General features: G+C 40.4%; 1 long non-coding RNA gene across 3 annotated transcripts in view; it reads left to right on the plus strand.

The window, feature by feature from the left end:
* The window catches only part of LOC133644104 (uncharacterized), a 188,007-nt gene that overhangs the window by 16,791 nt on the left and 143,936 nt on the right, over positions 1-27,280 (plus strand). For all 3 annotated transcript variants that reach the window (XR_009824726.1, XR_009824727.1, XR_009824725.1), the window contains exon 2: positions 18,592-18,685. This is a non-coding gene — a long non-coding RNA (uncharacterized LOC133644104). The remainder of the gene's footprint in view (positions 1-18,591; positions 18,686-27,280) is intronic.

Below are 27,280 nucleotides of genomic sequence, written 5' to 3' on the forward strand. Positions count from 1 at the left end.
CTAGCCAACAAAATAGTGAATGCTACCAAGTTGTTTTTGCATTTGCCAAGAGAAGATGACCCCAAATAGTCCGCTTAAAGCTGGGGTGGCCAAACCTCTGGCCTCCAGGGGCCAAAGTCAAAATGTGCCTATGGTCCGCGGGCCAAAATAGCAATTTTGACCATAGACTTGGGCAATATGGACCAAAACTGATACCGTGGTATTTTTAGTCCAAATGGCGGTATATGGCATATACCGGTATCTTAAAAAAACGTGCAAAGTGCTAAAGTTTTTTCAGTTTGTTCATTAACGTTAGGTTATAGCCTCACACTAGTGCGCGGAGATGGATGGACCTTCTACTCGAAAACTTAAAACTAGCCAACAAAATAGTGAATGCTACCAAGTTGTTTTTGCTTTTGCCAAGAGAAGATGACCCCAAATAGTCCGCTTAAAGCTGGGGTGGCCAAACCTCTGGCCTCCAGGGGCCAAAGTCAAAATGTGCCTATGGTCCGCGGGCCAAAATAGCGATTTTGACCATAGACTTGGGCAATATGGACCAAAACTGATACCGTGGTATTTTTAGTCCAAATGGCGGCATATGACATATACCGGTATCTTCAAAAAAATGTGCAAAGTGCTAAAGTTTTTTCATTTCGTTCATTAACGTTAGGTTATAGCCTCACACTTGTGCGCGGAGATAGATGGACCTTCTACTCGAAAACTTAAAACTAGCCAACAAAATAGTGAATGCTACCAAGTTGTTTTTGCATTTGCCAAGAGAAGATGACCCCAAATAGTCCGCTTAAAGCTGGGGTGGCCAAACCTCTGGCCTCCAGGGGCCAAAGTCAAGATGTGCCTATGGTCCGCGGGCCAAAATAGCAATTTTGACCATAGACTTGGGCAATATGGACCAAAACTGATACCGTGGTATTTTTAGTCCAAATGGCGGTATATGGCATATACCGGTATCTTAAAAAAACGTGCAAAGTGCTAAAGTTTTTTCAGTTAGTTCATTAACGTTAGGTTACAGCCTCACACTTGTGCGCGGAGATGGATGGACCTTCTACTCGAAAACTTAAAACTAGCCAACAAAATAGTGAATGCAACCAAGTTGTGTTTGCATTTGCCAAGAGAAGATGACCCCAAATAGTCCGCTTAAAGCAGGGGTGGCCAAACCTCTGGCCTCCAGGGGCCAAAGTCAAGATGTGCATATGGTCCGCGGGCCAAAATAGCAATTTTGACCATAGACTTGGGCAATGTGGACCAAAGCTGATACCGTGGTATTTTTACTCCAAATGGTGGTATATGACATATACCGGTATCTTAAAAAAACGTGCAAAGTGCTAAAGTTTTTTCAGTTTGTTCATTAACGTTAGGTTATAGCCTCACACTTGTGCGTGGAGATGGATGGACCTTCTACTCGAAAACTTAAAACTAGCCAACAAAATAGTGAATGCTACCAAGTTGTTTTTGCATTTGCCAAGAGAAGATGACCCCAAATAGTCCGCTTAAAGCTGGGGTGGCCAAACCTCTGGCCTCCAGGGGCCAAAGTCAAGATGTGCCTATGGTCCGCGGGCCAAAATAGCAATTTTGACCATAGACTTGGGCAATATGGACCAAAACTGATACCGTGGTATTTTTAGTCCAAATGGCGGTATATGGCATATACCGGTATCTTAAAAAAACGTGCAAAGTGCTAAAGTTTTTTCAGTTAGTTCATTAACGTTAGGTTACAGCCTCACACTTGTGCGCGGAGATGGATGGACCTTCTACTCGAAAACTTAAAACTAGCCAACAAAATAGTGAATGCAACCAAGTTGTGTTTGCATTTGCCAAGAGAAGATGACCCCAAATAGTCCGCTTAAAGCAGGGGTGGCCAAACCTCTGGCCTCCAGGGGCCAAAGTCAAGATGTGCCTATGGTCCGCGGGCCAAAATAGCAATTTTGACCATAGACTTGGGCAATGTGGACCAAAGCTGATACCGTGGTATTTTTACTCCAAATGGTGGTATATGACATATACCGGTATCTTAAAAAAACGTGCAAAGTGCTAAAGTTTTTTCAGTTTGTTCATTAACGTTAGGTTATAGCCTCACACTTGTGCGTGGAGATGGATGGACCTTCTACTCGAAAACTTAAAACTAGCCAACAAAATAGTGAATGCTACCAAGTTGTTTTTGCATTTGCCGAGAGAAGGTGACCCCAAATAGTCCGCTTAAAGCTGGGGTGGCCAAACCTCTGGCCTCCAGGGGCCAAAGTCAAAATGTGCCTATGGTCCGCGGGCCAAAATAGCGATTTTGACCATAGACTTGGGCAATATGGACCAAAACTGATACCGTGGTATTTTTAGTCCAAATGGCGGTATATAGCATATACCGGTATCTTCAAAAAACGTGCAAAGTGCTAAAGTTTTTTCAGTTTGTTCATTAACGTTAGGTTATAGCCTCACACTTGTGCGCGGAGATGGATGGACCTTCTACTCGAAAACTTAAAACTAGCCAACAAAATAGTGAATGCTACCAAGTTGTTTTTGCATTTGCCAAGAGAAGACGACCCCAAATAGTCCGCTTAAAGCTGGGGTGGCCAAACCTCTGGCCTCCAGGGGCCAAAGTCAAAAAGTGCCTATGGTCCGCGGGCCAAAATAGCGATTTTGACTATAGACTTGGGCAATATGGACCAAAACTGATATTGTGGTATTTTTAGTCCAAATGGTGGTATATGACATATACCGGTATCTTAAAAAAACGTGCAAGGTGCTAAAGTTTTTTCAGTTTGTTCATTAACGTTAGGTTTATAGCCTCACACTTGTGCGCGGGGATGGATGGACCTTCTACTCGAAAACTTAAAACTAGCCAACAAAATAGTGAATGCTACCAAGTTGTTTTTGCATTTGCCAAGAGAAGATGACCCCAAATAGTCCGCTTAAAGCTGGGGTGGCCAAACCTCTGGCCTCCAGGGGCCAAAGTCAAAATGTGCCTATGGTCCGCGGGCCTAAATAGCAATTTTGACCATAGACTTGGGCAATGTGGACCAAAACTGATATTGTGGTATTTTTAGTCCAAATGGCGGCATATGACATATACCGGTATCTTAAAAAAACGTGCAAAGTGCTAAAGTTTTTTCATTTCGTTCATTAACGTTAGGTTTATAGCCTCACACTTGTGCGCGGAAATAGATGGACCTTCTACTCGAAAACTTAAAACTACTCTTTAGCCACCTAACCGCTATATAGGCACTTTTGAGGAGTAGCTAAATATTTGACACATCGGGCAAGCAGCAGAGAGGAGCTATCGCTAGCTTCCGTGCTAAGTGGCTAACAACATAAACGGATGAGATCAGTGATAAAGTCGCTACAAGGAGAAATACAGGTTCTCAAGAAAATTGGTGTATGTTCAAATAAAGCTGTAGTCACTCACCAATAGCCAAATAAAGCATTACATCACTCGGGAGTCGAGAAGTCGGCACCGGGCCGCCATATTTTTTTAAAAAAAGTTTGATGTCATAGTGTGCAGAAGCCTATGTAAACATGCAAGGGGTGTGGGTGAGCCTGTCAAGCGCAGAGGAGGGTAAACAGCCGTTAACAAAGGCCCAACAAAAGATACCGGTATGGCGGTATTGTCTCAAATATATACTGCTTTCTAAATATACCGGTATTAACTATAGTACCGGTATACCCCCAGCCCTACAACCTCAGTTTTTCTTGTTTTTAAACATTTGTCGGATTTTTGACATAAACAGTCCAAAAATGCAAATAAACACGCGTCAACTGTTCTTTTCTTTCTCCCCCAAACAAGTAACCCACACAATTATTTAAAAAAATGAAATAAAAACCATGAATTGGTCAAAAAAGTACAGGCAAATACTGACATGAAGCCCCAGATAACTGCTCTCCTGAGTCTCCCCAACACGGGACAGCAATACACAAAATCCGACAAAAGGCTCATCAATTATCGACCTTTCAATTATTTTTCAATCGCGGTTAAATTTGAAATCCTTCTCTTTACTTCCTAGAGCTTTACAGAACAAGCGTTTCAATGTCAGCCTACATTTCTCCAATTTAAGGAAATAAAGAATATCTCGAATCCAACGGGTGTGGCAGGCAGGTGTTGCAGACTTCCAGTTTAGCACAACGAGTCTTCTAGCCAACAAAGTAGTGAATGCTACCAAGTTGTTCTTCCATTTGCTAAGAGAAGACGACCCCAAATAATCCGCTTAAAGCAGGGGTGGCCAAACCTCTGGCCTCCAGGGGCCAAAGTCAAAATGTGCCTATGGTCCACGGGCCAAAATAGCAATTTTGACCATAGACTTGGGCAATATGGACCAAAACTGATACCATGGTACTTTTAGTCCGAATGGCGGAATACGGCATTAACCGGTATCTTCAAAAAAACGTGCTTAAGGTTGCCTAAGTTTTTTCATTTCGTTCATTAACGTTAGGTTTATAGCCTCACACTAGTGCGCGCAGATAGATGGACCTTCTACTCGGAAACTTAAAACTACTCTTCAGCCACCCAGCTGCTAGACTAGGTTAGTCCATACAGGCTATGGGTAGAGGCACTGTCGAGGAGTAGCTAAACATTTGACCCACCAGGCAAGCAGCAGAGAGGAGCTATCGCTAGCTTCCGTGCTAAGTCGCTAACAACATAAACTGATGAGATTAGTGATAAAGTCGCTACAAGGAGAGGTACAGGTTCTCAAGAAAAATGGTGTATGTTTAAATAAAGCTGTAGTCACTCACCAATAGCCAAATAAAGCATTACATCACATCAAAAGGTACCGGTATGGCGGTATTGTCTCAAATATTGACCACTTTCTGAAATATACCGGTATTAACTATAGTACCGGTATACCCCCCAGCCCTACAACCTAAATACCGCTATATTTTTTCTTTTTTTTAAACATTTATTTGTCGGGTTTTTGACATAAACAGTCCGGAAATACAAATAAACTTGTTGAATGTTCTTTTTTCCTCCCCCAAACTAGTAACCCACAAAAATTATTACAAATAAAAGGATAAATAAAAATCATGAATCGGTCAAAAAAGTACAGGCAATTATTGACATGGAGACTGCACTCCTGTGTCCCCCCAACACGGTGCAACAATGTACAAAATCAGACAAAAGGCTCATCAATTATCGACCTTTCAATTATTTTTCAATAAGGGTTGAATTTGAAATCATACTTCCTAGAACTTTTACAGAACAACCGTTTTATTGTCAGCCCAAATCTCTCCAATTTAAGGAAATAAAGAATATTTCTAATCCAACGGGTGTGGCAGGGAGGTGTTGCAGCCTTCCAATTGAGCACAACAAGTCTTCTAGCCAACAAAGTAGTGAATGCTACCAAGTTCTTCTTGCATTTGCTAAGAAAAGATGACCCCAAATAATACGCTTAAAGCTGGGGTGGCCAAACCTCTGGCCTCCAGGGGCCAAAGTCAAAATGTGTCTGTGGTCCACGGGCCAAAGTAGCAATTTTGACCATAGACTTGGGCAATATGGACCAAAACAGATACCGTGGTATTTTTAGTCCAAATGGCGGTACATGGCATATACCAGTATCTTCAAAAAACGTGCTTAAGGTTGCGCGGAGATAGATGGACCTTCATGCTACCGTAAACAGGAAGAAGGGCTGCGCTAGCAAACACGGCATGCTACTGTAAACTGGAAGCAGGTTTAGGGAGTAAAACAGCGAACGCAAACAAGATGCTACCATAAACAGGAAGAAGGTTTAGTCAGTGAAACGGCGCTGGCAAACATAACATGCTACCGTAAACAGGAAGAAGGGCTACGCTAGCAAACACGGCATGCTACTGTAAACAGGAAGCAGGTTCAGTGAGTGAAACTGAGCTAGCAAACCTCGACATGCTGCCATAAACAGGAAGAAGGTTTAGCCAGTGAAACGCCGCTACCGTAAAAAAAGAAGGGTTACGCTGGCAAACATGACATGCTACCGTAAACAGGAAGAAGGGTTATGCTAGCAAACACGACATGCTACCGTAAACAGGAAGAAGGGTGAAGCTAGCAAACAAGAAGGTTTAGTGAGTAAAAAGCTTCCTAAAGGACCTAAACAACTACTTTGCGAGGTTTGAGACACTTAACACCACTCCGGCGAGGAAATCCATCCCTTGCCCTGATGAGCAGCCGCTCAACCTGGACACAGCGGATGTCCGGAAAACCCTGAGGAGAGTGAACCCCCGGAAAGCAGCGGGACCTGATGACATTCCGGGCAAGGTGCTTAAGGGATGTGCAGACCAGCTGGCTGGGGTTCTCACAGACATCTTCAACACCTCGCTGACCCAGGCTGTGGTACCATCAGGTTTTAAGACGGCCACAATCATTCCAGTGCCTAAAAAACCCACAATCTCCTCCCTCAATGATTACCGCCCCGTTGCACTCACCCCCATCATAATGAAGTGCTTGGAGAGGCTGGTAAAGGAATATATTGTCTCCAGACTTCCCCCCCACATTCGACCCACACCAGTTTGCTTATCGCCCTAACCGCTCCACAGAGGACGCCATCTCCTCTGCACTCCACCTAAGCTTAGAACATCTGGAAGGAAAGGACACACACGTGCGGATGTTGTTCCTGGACTTCAGCTCGGCATTCAACACCATCATCCCGCAGCACTTGGTGAGCAAACTGGCCCCCCTTGGATTCAGTACCCCCCTATGCAACTGGCTGTTTGACTTCCTCACAGACAGACCCCAGTCTGTGAGAGTGGGCAACAACACCTCCAGTGCCATCTCCCTGAGCACCGGCTCCCCCCAGGGCTGCGTCCTGAGTCCACGTTGATGACCCATGACTGCTGCGCCAGGTCCACTACTAACCACATTGTGAAGTATGCGGACGACACTAGCAAACATGGCATGCTACCGTAAACAAGAAGGGCTACACTAGCAAACATGACGTGCTACCGTTAACAAGCAGAAGGGTTACGCTAGCAAACAAGACATGCTACTGTAAACAGGAAGAAGAGCTATGCTAGCAAACATGGCATGCTACCGTTAACAAGCAGAAAGGTTACGCTAGCAAACATGACATGCTACTGTAAACAGGAAGAAGGGCTATGCTAGCAAACACGGCATGCTACCGTTAACAAGCAGAAAGGTTACGCTAGCAAACATGACATGCTACTGTAAACAGGAAGAAGGGCTACGCTAGCAAACAAGACATGCTACCATAAACAAGCAGAAGGGTTATGCTAGCAAACAAGACATGCTACCATAAACAAGCAGAAGGGTTACGCTAGCAAAAATGACATGCTACCATAAACAAGCAGAAGGGTTACGCTAGCAAACACGACATGCTACCCTAAACAAGAAGAAGGGTTACGCTAGCAAACATGACATGCTACTGTAAACAGGAAGAAGAGCTATGCTAGCAAACATGGCATGCTACCGTTAACAAGCAGAAAGGTTACGCTAGCAAACATGACATGCTACTGTAAACAGGAAGAAGGGCTACGCTAGCAAACAAGACATGCTACCATAAACAAGCAGAAGGGTTATGCTAGCAAACAAGACATGCTACCATAAACAAACAGAAGGGTTACGCTAGCAAAAATGACATGCTACCATAAACAAGCAGAATGGTTACGCTAGCAAAAATGACATGCTACCATAAACAAGCAGAAGGGTTACGCTAGCAAAAATGACATGCTACCATAAACAAGCAGAAGGGTTACGCTAGCAAATACGACATGCTACCGTAAACAAGAAGAAGGGTTACGCTAGCAAACATGACATGCTACCATAAACAGGAAGAATGGTTACGCTAGCAAACACGACATGCTACCATAAACAGGAAGAAGGGTTACGCTAGCAAACACGACATGCTACCATAAACAGGAAGAAGGGTTACGCTAGCAAACACGACATGCTACCATAAACAAGCAGAAGGGTTACGCTAGCAAACATGACATGCTACCGTAAACCGGAAGCAGTTACAGTGAGTAAAACGGCGCTAGCAAACAACGACACGCTACCTTCAAAATTCCAGCGCCACAAAAGTTGGAGCTCAACCTCAAAGTTAGCGTTAGCTTAGCATGTGCCTGAAGAAGCTGCACATGAAAGCCATCCAGCGCGTCGGCCTGGACGTGCCAAAGAGGTCCGGCTTAGACCGAGGGCGCCCCCAGAGTGTTTTTTTATCGGGCGAGTGAATTCCCAAAGTGAAATCTGTCACTTCAGAGAAGAAGAAAACGGGGCGATGGAGGGCGAGAAGAAAGGATTTTAAAAAGCGCTATCTCTCAGCCGTCCCCTTTCTAAAGCCACTTTCTTCTCCTCCTTTCTTCCCGCGCTCTTTCTCTCTCTCCCCCCACCCCTCGCTATCTCTCGCCCCGCCCGCCCGCCCGCCCGCGTGAGAAAGTTCTCATGAATGATTTATACGTGTGCTGTTATCTGCGGCCACTTCTATGGACCCCCGCGCATTCACCAGGACATTTGTGGCGTAATTGTTAATTTTACTGCCATAATGGCCTCAGATGGCGGCGCCGATTAGGCATTTATTACACAATTAAATCAAACGTACTCCACCATCACAAAGGCCCGCCGTAATTATTTCAGGCCATTAATAAAAACGGCCGTTAAATTATATCGGACACAAAAGAGAAGAGAAATAGATTTCCATTAGAGCAATAGAGGCAGGGAAGGGTAATAGATCCTGCCTCAATTCACGCAGATTAATTGTTGCCCGGCCTACACACACACACGCACACACACACACACACACACACACACACACACACACACACACACACACACACACACACACACACACACACACACACACACACACACACTAGAATAGTTGGTGGCCTTCAGTAGGGACGGGCAATACGGCCTAAAATCACGATATATAGCAACCCATATTTTGCCCATTCATTTTAAATAGGGGGAGATTCCTGGTAATTCCTGGTAATTCCGGGTAGTCAGGGAATTTCCGGTACCGGGAAACATGCTGACTTGAATGTCCAGGGTGAGTGGAGTGTGTGGCTGGTGGAACGGTTCGAATAGGACGAGAAATGTGGGATATGGAGAAGTTTGTATTTTGCCCATTTTTTTAATGGGGGAAAATTCCTGGTAATTCCGGGTAATCAGGGAATTTTCGGTACCGGGAAACATGCTGGCTTGAATGTCCAGGGTGAGTGGAGTGTGTGGATGTTGGAACGGTTCGAATAGGATAAGAAACATGGGATATGGAGAGGTTTGTATTTTGCCTATTCATTTTCAATGGGGGAAGATTCCTGGTAATTCCGGGTAGTCAGGGAATTTCCGGTACCGGGAAACACGCTGGCTTGAATGTCCGGGGTGAGTGGAGTGTGTGGGTGTTGGAACTGTTCAAATCGGATGAGAAATGTGGTATGTAGAGAGGTTTGTATTTTGCCTATTCATTTTCAATGGGAGAAGATTCCTGGTAATTCCTGGTAATTCCGGGTAGTCAGGGAATTTTCGTTACCGGTAAACACGCTGGCTTGAATATCCAGGGTGAATGGAGTGTGTGGCTGGTGGAACGGTTCAAATCGGACGAGAAATGTGGGATATGGAGAAGTTTGTATTCTGCCCATTTTTTTAATGGGGGAAAATTCCTGGTAATTCCGGGTAACCAGGGAATTTTCGGTACCGGGAAACATGCTGGCTTGAATGTCCAGGGTGAGTGGAGTGTGTGGATGTTGGAACGGTTCGAATAGGATAAGAAACATGGGATATGGATAGGTTTGTATTTTGCCTATTAATTTTCAATGGGGGAAGATTCCTGGTAAATCCAGGTAGTCAGGGAATTTCCGGTACCGGGAAACACGCTGGCTTGAATGTCCAGGGTGAGTGGAGTGTGCGGGTGTTGGAACTGTTCAAATCGGATGAGAAATGTGGGATATAGAGAGGTTTGTATTTTGCCTATTCATTTTCAATGGGAGAAGATTCCTGGTAATTCCTGGTAATTCCGGGTAGTCAGGGAATTTTCGGTACCGGGAAATGCTGACTTGAATGTCCAGGGTGAGTGGAGTGTGTGGATGTTGGAACGGTTCAAATCGGGATATGCAGTAGATGGGAAGAAAATTCCAGTAAATTCTCGGAAATCTCTGGAATTTTCTTGAACCTGGAAAATGGTAGTTTGATTATCCAAGGTGAGTGGAGTGTGTGGATGGTGGAACAGTTCGAAGCGGATGGAAACATGGGATATGCAGTAGATTGTTAATGCCCAGTCATTGTCAATAGGGAGAAAATTCCAGTAAATACTCAGGAAACTGGGAATTATGGGAAAGGGAAAACATGTTTTGCATTCAATATATGGGGAGAGTAGTGTGGGTGGATGTTTGGAAGGTCGGAATCGGAATTCAGGGCATTAATACGTCCATTTATTTGAATGGGAATTTTCTGGAAATTTGGGAATTCCGGGAAAACCGGGAATCTTTGAAAATATTGATACAATTGATGGTTGAAAGTTCGGAATCGGAATTTAGGGCATTAATACGTCCATTTATTTGAATGGGAAATTCCTGGAAATTTGGGAATTCTGGGAAAACCGTGAATCTTTGAAAATAGTGATACTTGTTAATGCCCAGTCATTGTCAATGGGGAGAAAATTCCAGTAAATTCCCTGGAAACTGGGAATTTTGGGAAAGGGAAAACATGTTTTGCATTCAATATATGTGAAGAGTAGTGTGGGTGGATGTTTGGAAGGTCGGAATCGGAATTTAGGGCATTGTAGAACTATGAATACGTCGATTTATTTGAATGGGAATTTCCTGGAAATTTGGCAATTCCAGGAAAACCGTGAATCTTTGAAAATATTAATACTAGCACAATTGTCTTAGATTATATGAATGGGTTGGTGTTGGAATTTTTGGAATTTGTTGAAAAATGTTGACGTAGCAATAGTTTGAATTTAAATGGATATTTCGGAATTCCTGGAATTTTGGGAAAATTGTACGAAAAGAAAAATGGTAGTTTTTTTGTCCCAGTTAAGACAAATGTTTTCAAGGTGGAATGGTCGAAAACAGTCGAAAAATGTGGACTGTGAAAACTTTTCCAGGGAGAGGTGAAAATGAGGCTTTGGAAAACCGGAAAGTCCTGGAATTTTTTTTTTAACTTGGAAAATGGTAGTTTGATTGTCCCAGGCGAGTGGAGTGTGCGGATGTTGGAATGGTTCGAAGCGGATGGAAATATGGGGTATGCAGTCGATTGTTAATGCCCAGTCATTGTCAATGGGGAGAAAATTCTGGTAAATTCTCGGAAAACTGGGAAATTTGGGCAAAAGAAAACAAGTTTTGCGTTCAATATATGGGAAGAGTAGTGTGGGTGGATGGTGGAAGGTCGGAATCGGAATTTAGGGCATTAATACGTCCATTTATTTGAATGGGAATTTCCTGGAAATTTGGGAATTCCGGGAAAACCGTGATCTTTGAAAATATTGATACAATTGATGGTTGAAAGGTCGGAAATGGAATTTAGGACATTAATACGTCCATTTATTTGAATGGGAAATTCCTGGAAATTTGGGAATTCTGGGAAAACCGTGAATCTTTGAAAATAGCGATACTTGTTAATGCCCAGTCATTGTCAATGGGGAGAAAATTCCAGTAAATTCCCTGGAAACTGGGAATTTTGGGAAAGGGAAAACATGTTTTGCGTTCAATATATGTGAAGAGTAGTGTGGGTGGATGTTTGGAAGGTCGGAATCGGAATTTAGGGCATTGTAGAACTATGAATATGTCAATTTATTTGAATGGGAATTCCCTGGAAATTTGGAAATTCCGGGAAAACTGTGAATCTTTGAAAATATTGATACTAGCACAATTTTCTTAGATGATATGAATGGGTTGGTGTTGGAATTTTTGGAATCCGTTGAAAAACGTTGACATAGTAATAGTTAGAATTTAAATGGATATTTCGGAATTCCTGGAATTTCGGGAAAATTGTACAAAAAGAAAAATGGTAGTTTTTTTTGTCCCAATTAAGACAAATGTTTTGAAGGTGAAGTGGTTGGAAACGGTTGAAAAATGTGGACTGTGAAAACTTTTCCAGGGAGAGGTGAAAATGGGGCTTTGGAAAACCGGGAATTCCTGGATTTTTTTTTTTCAACTTGGAAAATGGTAGTTTGATTGTCCCAGGCGAGTGGAGTGTGCGGATGTTGGAACGGTTCAAAGCGGATGGAAATATGGGATATGCAGTAGATTGTTAATGCCCAGTCATTGTCAATAGGGAGAAAATTCCAGTAAATTCTCAGGAAACTAGGAATTTTGGGAAAGGGAAAACATGTTTTGCGTTTAATATATGGGAAGAGTAGTGTGGGTGGATGTTTGGAAGGTCGGAATCGAAATTTAGGGAATTGTAGAACTATGAATATGTCGATTTATTTGAATGGGAATTTCCTGGAAATTTGAGAATTCTGGGAAAACCGTGAATCTTTGAAAATATTGATACTAGCACAATTGTCTTAGATGATATGAACGAGTTGGTGTTGGAATTTTTGGGATCCGTTGAAAAACGTTGACATAGTAATAGTTTGAATTTAAATGGATATTTCGGAATTCCTGGAATTTCGGGAAAATTGTACAAAAAGAAAAATGGTAGTTTTTTTTGTCCCAGTTAAGACAAATGTTTTGAAGGTGGAATGGTCGAAAGCAGTTGAAAAATGTGGACTGTGAAAACTTTTCCAGGGAGAGGTTAAAATGGGGCTTTGGAAAACTGGGAATTCCTGGAATTATTTTTTTTTTGAACTTGGAAAATGGTAGTTTGATTGTCCCAGGCGAGTGGAGTGTGCGGATGTTGGAACGGTTCGAAGCGGATGGAAATATTGGGTATGCAGTCGATTGTTAATGCCCAGTCATTGTCAATGGGGAGAAAATTCTGGTAAATTCTCGGGAAACTGGGAATTTTGAGGAAGGGAAAACATGTTTTGCATTCAATATATGTGAAGAGTAGTGTGGGTGGATGTTTGGAAGGTCGGAATCGGAATTTAGGGCATTGTAGAACTATGAATACGTTGATTTATTTGAATGGGAATTTCCTGGAAATTTGAGAATTCAGGGAAAACCGTGAATCTTTGAAAATATTACTAGCATAATTGTCTTAGATGATATGAATGGGTTGGTGTTGGAATTTTTGGAATCCATTGAAAAATGTTGACGTAGTAATAGTTTGAATTTAAATGGATATTTCGGAATTCCTGGAATTTCGGGAAAATTGTACGAAAACAAAAATGGTAGTTTTTTTTGTCCCAATTAAGACAAATGTTTTGAAGGTGGAATGGTCGAAAGCAGTTGAAAAATGTGGACTGTGAAAACTTTTCCAGGGAGAGGTGAAAATGGGGCTTTGGAAAACCGGGAATTCCTGGAATTATTTTATTTGAACTTGGAAAATGGTAGTTTGATTGTCCCAGGCGAGTGGAGTGTGTGGATGTTGAAATGGTTCGAAGCGGATGGAAATATGGGATATGCAGTAGATTGTTAATGCCCAGTCATTATCAATAGGGAGAAAATTCCAGTAAATTCTCGGGAAACTGGGAATTTTGGGGAAGTGAAAACATGTTTTGCGTTCAATAAATGTGAAGAGTAGTGTGGGTGGATGTTTGGAAGGTCGGAATCGGAATTTAGGGCATTGTAGAACTATGAATACGTCAATTTATTTGAATAGGAATTTCCTGGAAATGTGGAAATTCCGGGAAAACCGTGAATCTTTGAAAGCATTGATACTAGCACAATTGTCTTAGATGATATGAATGGGTTGGTGTTGGAATTTTTGGAATCCGTTGAAAAACGTTGACTTAGTAATAGTTGGAATTTAAATGGATATTTCGGAATTCCTGGAATTTCGGGAAAATTGTACAAAAAGAAAAATGGTACTTTTTTTCGTCCCAGTTAAAACAAATGTTTTGAAGGTGGAATGGTCGAAAGCAGTTGAAAAATGTGGACTGTGAAAACTTTTCCAGGGAGAGCTTAAAATGGGGCATTGGAAAACCGGGAATACCTGGAATTTTTTTTTTTAACTTGGAAAATGGTAGTTTGATTGTCCCAGGCGAGTGGAGTGTGCGGATGTTGGAACGGTTCAAAGCGGATGGAAATATGGGGTATGCAGTCGATTGTTAATGCCCAGTCATTGTCAATGGGGAGAAAATTCTGGTAAATTCTCGGGAAAATGGGAATTTTGGGGAATGGAAAACATGTTTTGCATTCAATATATGTGAAAAGTAGTGTGGGTGGATGTTTGGAAGGTCGGATTCGGAATTTAGGGCATTGTAGAACTATGAATACGTTGATTTATTTGAATGGGAATTTCCTGGAAATTTGAGAATTCCGGGAAAACCGTGAATCTTTGAAAATATTACTAGCACAATTGTCTTAGTTGATATGAATGGGTTGGTGTTGAAATTTTTGGAATCCGTTGAAAAATGTTGACGTAGTAATAGTTTGAATTTAAATGGATATTTCGGAATTCCTGGAATTTCGGGAAAATCTTACGAAAACAAAAATGATAGTTTTTTTCCCCCATTTAAGACAAATGTTTTGAAGGTGGAATGGTCGGAAACGGTTGAAAAATGTGGACTGTGAAAACATTTTCAGGGAGAGGTTAAAATGGGGTTTTGAAAAACTGGAAATTCCTGGAATTATTTTTTTTTGAACTTGGAAAATGGTAGTTTGATTGTCCCAGGCGAGTGGAGTGTGCGGATGTTGGAACTGTTCGAATCGGACGAGAAATGTGGAAATTGTGCAAGGTCGGAAAATGGCCCATTCGTTTTCAATGGGGGAAAATGACCCAGAAAACCGGGAATTCTGGGTTATCTGGGATTTGTTTTTGTTTTTTGGCCAGGAGAGTACCTCACGATTCCTGGTCTCGCCCAACATTTTGATGATTAAAGGGTTCTTGCAACGGAATAATAATCAATAGATGATTTTTAGTGTATAATCTTGAATGTGTGAACGCTTGGACATTCACACAATTATTTGGCGTATAAATGATGAGAGAAACATTTCCAAACAGCTCCTAATTTAGATGGCTAGAAAGGTATGACACACCAACTTTGTGTACATGCTAAAAAAAAGGATGTCAATCTATGAAATGTAGGTCTAGGCGAGACCTACATAGAGGTATTTGTTTCATGTCTCTAAGACGTTCCTACCGGAAGTTACAAGCAGTTTTGTCTGAGTTTTCCTCTGAGGAGCAGTTTTTTCAGTTTTTTTCAAAAATTATGTAGAGCACAATTTTGAGTTTTGGGGTTCGTTTTTTTTTTAGATCGCAATTTCCACCAGTCCCGATGTGTGTGAGAAGTTTGGTGAGTTTTGAAGTATTTTAAGGGGGTCAAATTAGAGGTCAAGGACGTAAAAAGGAGTGTTTTTAGTACATTTTTGTCAAAAATGTGAAATTGCCAACTTTCTGTTGGTTTTTGCCCGAGGATGTGGCATTATGAGTTGTAGGTCTAAGCGAGACCTACATAGAGGTTTTTGTTTCATGTCTCTACGACCTTCCTAGTGGGAGTTACAGGCAGTTTTGTTTTGTTTTTTCCTAGGGGGCGCTATTGCGCAATTTTGATTTTTGGGGTTTGGTTTTTTAATAAAGTGTGCTGTACCCGGGTTTGTATGTGTGTAAAAAATTTGGTGAGTTTTGAAGCATGTTAAGGGGGGCAAAGTAGTGCGCAACGGTGCGGAAGAAAGAAAAAAAACTAGTGGGAGTTACAGGCAGTTTTTTTTTTTTCCTAGGGGGCGCTATTGCGCAATTTAGATTTTTGGGGTTTGTTTTTTTAATAAAGTGTGCTGTACCCGGGTTTGTATGTGTGTAAAAAAATTTGGTGAGTTTTGAAGCATGTTAAGGGGGGCAAAGTAGTGCGCAACGGTGCGGAAGAAAGAAAAATAACTAGTGGGAGTTACAGGCAGTTTGTTTAGTTTTTTTCCCAGGAGGCGCTATTGCGCAATTTAGATTTTTGGGGTTTGGTTTTTTAATAAAGTGTGCTGTACCCGGGTTTGTATGTGTGTAAAAAAATTGGTGAGTTTTGAAGCATGTTAAGGGGGGCAAAGTAGTGCGCAACGGTGCGGAAGAAAGAAAAAAAACTAGTGGGAGTTACAGGCAGTTTGTTTTGTTTTTTTCCTAGGGGGCGCTATTGCGCAAATTAGATTTTTGGGGTTTGGTTTTTTAATAAAGTGTGCTGTACCCGGGTTTGTATGTGTGTAAAAAAATTTGGTGAGTTTTGAAGCATGTTTAGGGGGGCAAAGTAGTGCGCAACGGTGCGGAAGAAAGAAAAAAAACTAGTGGGAGTTACAGGCAGTTTTTTTTTTTTTCCTAGGGGGCGCTATTGCGCAATTTAGATTTTTGGGGTTTGGTTTTTTAATAAAGTGTGCTGTACCCGGGTTTGTATGTGTGTAAAAAAATTTGGTGAGTTTTGAAGCATGTTAAGGGGGGCAAAGTAGTGCGCAACGGTGCGGAAGAAAGAAAAATAACTAGTGGGAGTTACAGGCAGTTTGTTTAGATTTTTTCCCAGGAGGCGCTATTGCGCAATTTAGATTTTTGGGGTTTGGTTTTTTAATAAAGTGTGCTGTACCCGGGTTTGTATGTGTGTAAAAAAATTGGTGAGTTTTGAAGCATGTTAAGGGGGGCAAAGTAGTGCGCAACGGTGCGGAAGAAAGAAAAAAAACTAGTGGGAGTTACAGGCAGTTTTTTTTTTTTTTCCTAGGGGGCGCTATTGCGCAATTTAGATTTTTGGGGTTTGTTTTTTTAATAAAGTGTGCTGTACCCGGGTTTGTATGTGTGTAAAAAAATTTGGTGAGTTTTGAAGCATGTTAAGGGGGGCAAAGTAGTGCGCAACGGTGCGGAAGAAAGAAAAAAAACTAGTGGGAGTTACAGGCAGTTTGTTTTGTTTTTTTCCTAGGGGGCGCTATTGCGCAAATTAGATTTTTGGGGTTTGGTTTTTTAATAAAGTGTGCTGTACCCGGGTTTGTATGTGTGTAAAAAAATTTGGTGAGTTTTGAAGCATGTTTAGGGGGGCAAAGTAGTGCGCAACGGTGCGGAAGAAAGAAAAAAAACTAGTGGGAGTTACAGGCAGTTTTTTTTTTTTCCTAGGGGGCGCTATTGCGCAATTTAGATTTTTGGGGTTTGTTTTTTTAATAAAGTGTGCTGTACCCGGGTTTGTATGTGTGTAAAAAAATTTGGTGAGTTTTGAAGCATGTTAAGGGGGGCAAAGTAGTGCGCAACGGTGCGGAAGAAAGAAAAAAAACTAGTGGGAGTTACAGGCAGTTTGTTTTGTTTTTTTCCTAGGGGGCGCTATTGCGCAAATTAGATTTTTGGGGTTTGGTTTTTTAATAAAGTGTGCTGTACCCGGGTTTGTATGTGTGTAAAAAAATTTGGTGAGTTTTGAAGCATGTTTAGGGGGGCAAAGTAGTGCGCAACGGTGCGGAAGAAAGAAAAAAAACTAGTGGGAGTTACAGGCAGTTTTTTTTTTTCCCTAGGGGGCGCTATTGCGCAATTTAGATTTTTGGGGTTTGGTTTTTTAATAAAGTGTGCTGTACCCGGGTTTGTATGTGTGTAAAAAAATTTGGTGAGTTTTGAAGCATGTTAAGGGGGGCAAAGTAGTGCGCAACGGTGCGGAAGAAAGAAAAAAAAAAAAAAAAAAACCTTACAATAACAATAGGTTCCTTTGTAACCAGTACAAAGCGGACCCTAATAATCAAGTGCAAATGCACCTGAAGGGTTCAACCTTGCTCCGACCCAAGTCACCTTGGTTCCGTCTCGAAGGCGGCGGTCAAACTGGACGGACTAATAAATCACAACGATTCACTGCGACAAAAGAGGAGAATTGTGCGTAATTACGAGATAAGCTTTCATAAAAGCTTGTGACGTCTTTGTGGTTTTTTTCCCCCTCTGAGGCATTTGTGATTAAGGGTTACGTACAAAAGCCCAAAAGCAGTGAAGTTGTCACGTTGTGTAAATGGTCAATAAAAAGACAATACAACAAATCCTTTTCAACTTATATTCAATTGAATAGACTGCAAAGACAAGATATTTCATGGTTTTTTTTGCAAATAATCATTAACATTCCCGGGTGTTGTTGATAAATGGCTTTGACTTTGCATGGTAGAGTTTAACTTGCACTTACAGATGTAGCGACCGACTGTAGTTACTGACAGTGCTTTTCTGAAGTGTTCCTGAGCCCATGTGGTGATATCCTTTACACACGGACGTGGCTTTTTGATGCAGTACCGCGCTGAGGGATCCGAGGTGCGTAATATCATGGCTTACGTGCAGTGATTTCTCCACATTCTCCGAACCTTTCGATGATATTACGGAGCGTAGATGGTGAAATCCCTAAATTCCTTGTTGAGAAATGTCGTTCTTCAACAACTTGCTCAGGCATTTGTTGACAAAGTGGTGACCCTCGCCCCCGTCCTGGTTTGTTCATGGAATCTACTTTTATACCCAATCATGGCACCCACCTGTTCCCACTTTGCCTGTCCACCTGTGGGATGTTCCAAACGAGTCTTTGACGAGCATTCCTCAACCTCCTCACTCTTTCTTGCCACTTGTGCCAGCTTTTTTGCAACGTGTTGCAGCCGTCACATTCCAAATGAGCTAACATTTGCAAGAAAGAACAACGTTTCTCAGTGTGAACATGAAATATCTTGTCTTTGCAGTCTATTCAATTGAATGTTGTCACGACGTGGACTACGGTGCAGTTTCCTGCGTGGATTGCTTTCCCTGGGTGCAAAACGACTTGACTGGATGAAGGTAAAGACACGATTTATTCTTAACTCCAAAGTACAAACAAAAGGCGGAGAACAAACTTGGCTCTGAACAAAACTAACACTTAGACAGAAACTATGGACATGAAACAAAACTACACTTACTGTGACGTGAAAAAAACCCAAAACTTACGTGGCATGAAGCATAAACTATGGAGTAAACAGGGCGTGATAATGACAATGTCGCCATGACGACCAGCTGTAAACGACAGGCTTAAATAGTCCCTCTGATTACAAACAGGTGCGTGAGTCAGCACCAGGTGAAAATCATATGCACCAAAACAAGGGAGTGTAAACAGGAACTAAAAGCGTCCAAAACCCAACAGAACATAACCAAAACAAAACATGACAAATATAAGTTGAAAAGGATTTGTTGTATTCTCTTTTTATTTACCATTTACACAACGTGACAACTTCACTGGTATGCTCTTCAATCAATCAATCAATCAATCAATGTTTATTTATATAGCCCTAAATCACAAGTGTCTCAAAGGGCTGTACAAGCCACAACGACATCCTCGGTACAGAGCCCACATACGGGCAAGGAAAAACTCACCCCAGTGGGACGTCGGTGAATGACTATGAGAAACCTTGGAGAGGACCGCATATGTGGGTAACCCCCACCCCCCTCTAGGGGAGACCGAAAGCAATGGATGTCGAGTGGGTCTGACATAACATTGTGAAAGTCCAGTCCACAGTGGATCCAACACATCAGCGAGAGTCCAGTCCACAGCGGGGCCAACAGGAAACCATCCCGAGTGGAGACGGGTCAGCAGCGCAGAGATGTCCCCAACCGATGCACAGGCTAGTGGTCCACCCGGGGTCCCGACTCTGGACAGCCAGCACTTCATCCATGGCCACCGGACCTATGCAACTCCCCCTCGCAAGGGACAGGGGAGAAGAGGAGAGAAGAAAAGAAACGGCAGATCAACTGGTCTAAAAAAGGGGGGGTCTATTTAAAGGCTAGATTATACAAATGAGTTTTAAGATGGGACTTAAATGCTTCTACTGAGGTAGCATCTCTAACTGTTACCGGGAGGGCATTCCAGAGTACTGGAGCCCCAATAGAAAACGCTCTATAGCCCGCAGACTTTTTTTGGGCTCTGGGAATCACTAATAAGCCGGAGTTCTTTGAACGCAGATTTCTTGTCTCTTTAGTACAAAGAAATGTCATTTTCCCCACAAACCCGTTTCAAGATGAGACAAACAAACATTGTGCAGGGAGACAGAACAGGAACGCCGTAAAGACCCGGTTAAAAACCACAGAAGCGGGTCAGGACCGGAAAGAACGGTCCTCTCCGGTCCAATCGGAGTGTAACTGGCAGCCGTCTTGTCACCATTTTAACTTGGAAGAACAAATGTTTTGGTCAGTTTGGATGGGAAAAAAAATTCAAAAGACTCGAGCCAAAACGTGATCCTGAAAATCGGGAGCACCCTTGATGGGGAAAAGCCGAGAAAGTTTAAAGGCCTACTGAAAGCCACTACTAGCGACCACGCAGTCTGATAGTTTATATGTCAATGATGAAATCTTAACATTGCAACACATGCCAATACGGCCGGGTTAACTTATAAAGTGACATTTTAAAATTCCAGTTGAAAAACTCCTTTGGATATGATTTATGCGCGTGACGTCACAAAATCCACGGAAGTGGTTGGACCCCATCGGACCAGATACAGAAACCTCTTGTTTTCTTCGACAAAATTCCACAGTATTCTGGACATCTGTGTTGGTGAATCTTTTGCAATTTGTTTAATGAACAATGGAGGCCGCAGAGAAGAACGTTGTAGGTGGGATCGATCGGTGTCTTAGCGGCTAAGTACAATACTTACAGCAACACAACAAGGACTACTTACTTAGCAGACGCCTAGCCGATGCTTGCCGCCAAACCCACGGATGAAGTCCTTCGTCGCACCGTTGATCGCTGGAACGCAGGTGAGCACGGCTGTTGATGGGAAGATGAGGGCTGGCTGCTAATGTTTTTATCATAGTTCTGTGAGGTCCGGTTGCTAAGTTGCTAAATTAGCCTTAGCGTCGTTAGCAACAGCATTGTTAAGCCTTACCAGGCTGAGAATTTTTAACCGTGTAGTTACATGTACATGGTTTAATAGTATTGTTGATCTTCTGTCCATCCTTCCAGTCAGGGGTTTATTTATTTTGTTTCTATCTGCATTTGAGAACGATGCTATCACGTTAGCTCATGCTACAGAGGTTCGTCGATGATGGGTGTCCTTCGTCGCGCCGTCGATCGCTGGAACGCAGGTGAGCACGGCTGTTGATGGGAAGATGAGGGCTGGTTGTACCTAAGTTACGGTCAGAGCGAAAAAAGATACGTCCATCACTGCCTCTCAAGTCCTTCACTGTAACGTTCCTCATCCACGAATCTTTCATCCTCGCTCAAATTAATGGGGTAATTGTCGCTTTGTCGCTCCGAATCTCTCTCGCTCCATTGTAAACAACGGGGAATTGTGAGGAATACTAGCTCCTGTGACGTCACGCTACTTCCGCTACAGGCAAGGCTTTTTTTTTTTATCAGCGAGCAAAAGTTGCCAACTTTATCGTCGATTTTCTCTACTAAATCCTTTCAGCAAAAATATGGCAATATCGCGAAATGATCAAGTATGACACACAGAATGGATCTGCTATTCCCGTTTAAATAAAACAAATTCATTTCAGTAGGCCTTTAAGTTTATTTCCAACATGTATAAAGTTTAATATGACACATCACATTATGTGCTTATTTTACAGCAATGACTAACACATATGTTCACTTCCTGTTCTCAATTTGTACACAGTTTACATCAATACATTCTAAATACATCAGTTCCCTTCTATGAATAGGTGAGTCAATTCTGATTCACTTAATGATGTCTTCCCGGCCGATCCCGAGGCGTTTCGGGAGACATAGTCTTCCCAACGTGTCCTTGGTCTTCCCCGTGGCCTCCTACCGGTCGGACGTGCCCTAAACACCTCCAGGTGGCATCCTGACCAGATGCCCGAACCACCTCATCTGGCTCCTCTCCATGCGGCTTTACTTTGAGTTCCCCCCGGATGACAGAGCTTCTCACCCTATCTCTAAGGGAGAGACCCGCCACCCGGCGGAGGAAACTCATTTGGGCCGCTTCTACCCGTGATCTTGTCCTTTCGGTCATAACCCAAAGCTCCTGACCATATGTGAGGATGGGAACGTAGATCGACCGGTAAATTGAGAGCTTTGCCTTCCGGCTCAGCTCCTTCTTCACCACAACGGATCGATACAGCGTCCGCATTACTGAAGACGCCACCTGTCGATCTCACCATCCACTCTTCCCTCACTCGTGAACAAGACTCCGAGGTACTTGGACTCCTCCACTTGGGGCAGGGTCTCCTCCCCAACCCGGAGATGGCACTCCACCCTTTTCCGGGCGAGAACCGTGGACTCGGACTTGGAGGTGCCGATTCCCATCCCAGTCGCTTCACACTCTGCTGCGAACCGATCCAGTGAGAACTGAAGATCCTGGCCAGATGAAGCCATCAGGACCACATCATCTGCAATAAGCAGAGACCTAATCCTGCAGCCACCAAACCGGATCCCCTCAAAGCCCTGACTGCGCCTAGGAATTCTGTCCATAAAAGTTCTGAACAGAATGGGTGACAAAGGGCAGCCTTGGCGGAGTCCAACCCTCACTGGAAACGTGTCCGACTTTCTGCCGGCAATGCGGACCAATCATACAGGGAGCGGACCGCCACAATCAGACAGTCCGATACCCCATACCAGGGGTCACCAACGTGGTGCCCGCGGGCACCAGGTAGCCCGTAAGGACCAGATGAGTAGCCCGCCGGCCTGTTCTAAAAATAGCTCAAATAGCAGCACTTACCAGTGAGCTGCCTCTATTTTTTCAATTGTATTTATTTACTAGCAAGCTGGTCTCGCTTTGCCCGACATTTTTAAATCTAAGAGAGACAAAACTCAAATAGAATTTGAAAATCCAAGAAAATATTTTAAAGACTTGGTCTTCACTTGTTTAAATACATTCATACATTTTTTTTTACTTTGCTTCTTATAACTTTCAGAAAGACAATTTTAGAGAAAAAAATACAACCTTAAAAATGATTTTAGGATTTTTAAACACATATACCTTTTTACCTTTTAAATTCCTTCCTCTTCTTTCCTGACAATTTAAATCAATGTTCAAGTCAAAAAAAAAATTATTGTAAAGAATAATAAATCAATTTTAATTTAATTCTTCATTTTAGCTTCTGTTTTTTCGACGAAGAATATTTGTGAAATATTTCTTCAAACTTTTTATGATTAAAAATTTTTTTAAAAATTCTGGCAAATCTAGAAAATCTGTAGAATCAAATTTAAATCTTATTTCAAAGTCTTTTGAATTTATTTTTAAAATTTTTGTTCTGGAAAATCTAGAAGAAATAATGATTTGTCTTTGTTAGAAATATAGCTTGGTCCAATTTGTTATATATTCTAACAAAGTGTAGATTGGATTTTAACCTATTTAAAACATGTCATCAAAATTCTAAAATTAATCTTAATCAGGAAAAATGACTAATGATGTTCCATAAATTCTTTTTTTTATTTTTTCAAAAAGATTCAAATTAGCTAGTTTTTCTCTTCTTTTTTTCGGTTGAATTTTGAATTTTAAAGAGTCGAAATTGAAGATAAACCATGTTTCAAAATTTAATTGTCATTTTTTTTCGTGTTTTCTCCTCTTTTAAACCGTTCAATTAAGTGTAAATATCATTAATTATTAATAATAACATAGAGTTAAAGGTAAATTAAGCAAATTGGCTATTTCTGGCAATTTATTGAAGTGTGTATCAAACTGGTAGCCCTTCGCATTAATCACTACCCAAGAAGTAGCTCTTGCTTTCAAAAAGGTTGGTGACCCCTGCCCCATACTCTCTGAGCACTCCCCACAGGACTACACGGTCCAATGCCTTCTCCAAGTCCACAAAGCACATGTAGACTGGTTGGGCAAACTCCCATGCACCCTCAAGGACCCTGTCGAGAGTATAGAGCTGGTCCACAGTTCCACGACCAGGACGAAAACCACACGGTTCCTCCTGAATCCGAGGTTGGACTATCCGGCGTTTCCTTACACTTTATGAAGCATTTCTTACGTATCCCTTTTTTTTTTTTTTTTTTGCACCTTCATTTGAAGAGTTTGAGTGTTCAATGTGATTTAATATTTTGTTGACATTGTTTGTTTTCCATGCTCTTTCCTTTCTGCTTTAATATCTCAGGGCATTATAATCAGAGGAAGTTACATTTACAATAGAATGTTTTTTTTTTAATACCAATAATTATCAATATCGGCCGATATAGTCATAATATTTAAATAATTACTGCATAACAACAGTTCCTTTCCATAGTGAAATAAGAATAAGAGGGCAAAACAATGTTACACAGTCGTTATTTCCTGGCACTAAACCTGCAGAAAATAGTTATTTTCACGGTTCTCTATGTTTACATTTTCACACTTTGCACTATTTTCTTACACTTTATGAAGCATTTCTTACATATTCCTTATTTTTGCAGCTTAATTTTAAGTGTTCAATGTGATTTTACTATGTTGTTTACATTGAGCGTTTTCCATGCATTTCAAATAAAATATATTATTATACCTGCTCCTAATTTCCCTAGATCCTAAAACAATTTCAATAATTATCCATACAATCATATTTACAATAATTACTGCATAACAAAAAAATAATTTCCATAATTAAAAAAGGACAAAAGGGCAAATTAATGTGACACAGATTTTATTTCCTAGCACTAAACCTGCAGAAAATAGTTCTTCTCAGGTTTCTCTGTTTACATTTTCACACTTTGCACTATTTAAGTATTTCTTACATATTCCCTATTTTTGTACCTTCATTTTAAGAGTTTATAGTTAAGTGTTCAATGTGATTTTACTATTTTGTTGACATTGTTTGTTTTCCATGCTTGTGTTGACATTTCCTTTCTGCCTTGATATCTGAGGGCATTATAATCAGAGGAAGTTTCATTTACAAAAAAATCTTTTTTTCTTGCTCCTGATTTTCGATAGGGCAAAAAATTCCAATAATTATCAATATCGACCGATATAATCATAATATTTCAAATAATAACTACATAACTAAAAATACTGCATAACAAAAAATAATTTCCATAGTGAAATAAGAAAAGGGAAAATTAATGTTACACAGCCGTTATTTCCTGGCACTAAACCTGCAAAAAAATAGTTATTCTCGGGTTTCTCTATGTTTACACTTTTGCACTATTTTCCTATACGTTATTAAACATTTCTTACATATTCCTTATTTTTGCACCTTCATTTTAAGAGTTTATTGTTAAGTGTTCAATATGATTTTACTATTTTGTTGACATTGTTTTTTTTCCATGCTTGTGTTGACATTTCCTTTCTGCCTTGATATCTGAGGGCATTATAATCAGAGGAAGTTTCATTTACAAAAAAAATTTTTTTTTCTTGCTCCTGATTTTCGATAGGTCAAAATATTCCAATAATTATCAATATTGACCGATATAATCATAATATTTAAATAATTACTGCATAACAAAAAATAATTTCCATAGTGAAATAAGAAAAGGGCAAATTAATGTTACACAGCCGTTATTTCCTGGCACTAAACCTGCAAAAAAAATAGTTCTTCTCGGGTTTCTCTATGTTTACACTTTTGCACTATTTTCTTATACGTTATTAAACATTTCTTACATATTCCTTATTTTTGCACCTTCATTTTAAGAGTTTATTGTTAAGTGTTCAATATGATTTTACTATTTTGTTGACATTGTTTGTTTTCCATGCTTGTGTTGACATTTCCTTTCTGCCTTGATATCTGAGGGCATTATAATCAGAGGAAGTTTCATTTACAAAAAAAAATTTTTTTCTTGCTCCTGATTTTCGATAGGTCAAAAAATTCCAATAATTATCAATATTGACCGATATAATCATAATATTTAAATAATTACTGCATAACAAAAAATTATTTCCATAGTGAAATAAGAAAAGGGCAAATTAATGTTACACAGCCGTTATTTCCTGGCACTAAACCTGCAAAAAAATAGTTCTTCTCGGGTTTCTCTATGTTTACACTTTTGCACTATTTTCCTATACTTTATTAAACATTTCTTACATATTCCTTATTTTTGCACCTTCATTTTAAGAGTTTATAGTTAAGTTTTCAATGGCATTTTACTATTTTGTTGACATTGTTTGTTTTCCATGCTTGTGTTGACATTTCCTTTCTGCCTTGATATCTGAGGGCATTATAATCAGAGGAAGTTTCATTTACAAAAAAATATTTTTTTCTTGCTCCTGTTTTCGATAGGGCAAAAAATTCCAATAATTATCAATATCGACCGATATAATCATAATATTTAAATAATTACTGCATAACAAAAAATAATTTCCATCATCAAATTAGAATAAGAGGGCAAATTAATGTTACACAGTCGTTATTTCCTGGCACTAAACCTGCAAAAAAATAGTTCTTCTCAGGTTTCTATGTTTACATTTTTGTACTATTTTCCTATACTTTATTAAACATTTCTTACATATTCCTTATTTTTGCACCTTCATTTTAAGAGTTTATAGTTAAGTGTTCAATGTGATTTTACTATTTTGTTGACATTGTTTGTTTTCCATGCTTGTGTTGACATTTCCTTTCTGCCTTGATATCTGAGGGATTTTAATCAGAGGAAGTTACATTTACAATCAAATCTTTTTTTCTTGCTCCTGATTTTCGATAGGTCAAAAAATTCCAATATTTATCAATATTGACCGATATAATCATAATATTTCAAATAATAACTACATAACTAAAAATACTGCATAACAAAAAATAATTTCCATCGTCAAATTAGAATAAGAGGGCAAATTAATGTTACACAGTCGTTATTTCCTGCCACTAAACCTGCAAAAAAATAGTTCTTCTCGGGTTTCTCTATGTTTACACTTTTGCACTATTTTCCTATACTTTATTAAACATTTCTTACATATTCCTTATTTTTGCACCTTCATTATAAGAGTTTATAGTTAAGTTTTCAATGGCATTTTACTATTTTGTTGACATTGTTTGTTTTCCATGTTTGTGTTGACATTTCCTTTCTGCCTTGATATCTGAGGGCATTATAATCAGAGGAAGTTTCATTTACAAAAAAATCTTTTTTTCTTGCTCCTGATTTTCGATAGGTCAAAAAATTCCAATAATTATCAATATTGACCGATATAATCATAATATTTCAAATAATAACTACATAACTAAAAATACTGCAAAACAAAAAATAATTTCCATCGTCAAATTAGAATAAGAGGGCAAATTAATGTTACACAGTCGTTATTTCCTAGCACTAAACCTGCAAAAAAATAGTTCTTCTCAGGTTTCTCTATGTTTACACTTTTGCACTATTCTCCTATACTTTATTAAACATTTCTTACATATTCCTTATTTTTGCACCTTCATTTTAAGAGTTTATAGTTAAGTGTTCAATGGCATTTTACTATTTTGTTGACATTGTTTGTTTTCCATGCTTGTGTTGACATTTCCTTTCTGCCTTGATATCTGAGGGATTATAATCAGAGG

Source organism: Entelurus aequoreus, linkage group LG27 (assembly GCF_033978785.1).
Source record: "Entelurus aequoreus isolate RoL-2023_Sb linkage group LG27, RoL_Eaeq_v1.1, whole genome shotgun sequence".
Classification (NCBI taxonomy): domain Eukaryota; kingdom Metazoa; phylum Chordata; class Actinopteri; order Syngnathiformes; family Syngnathidae; genus Entelurus; species Entelurus aequoreus.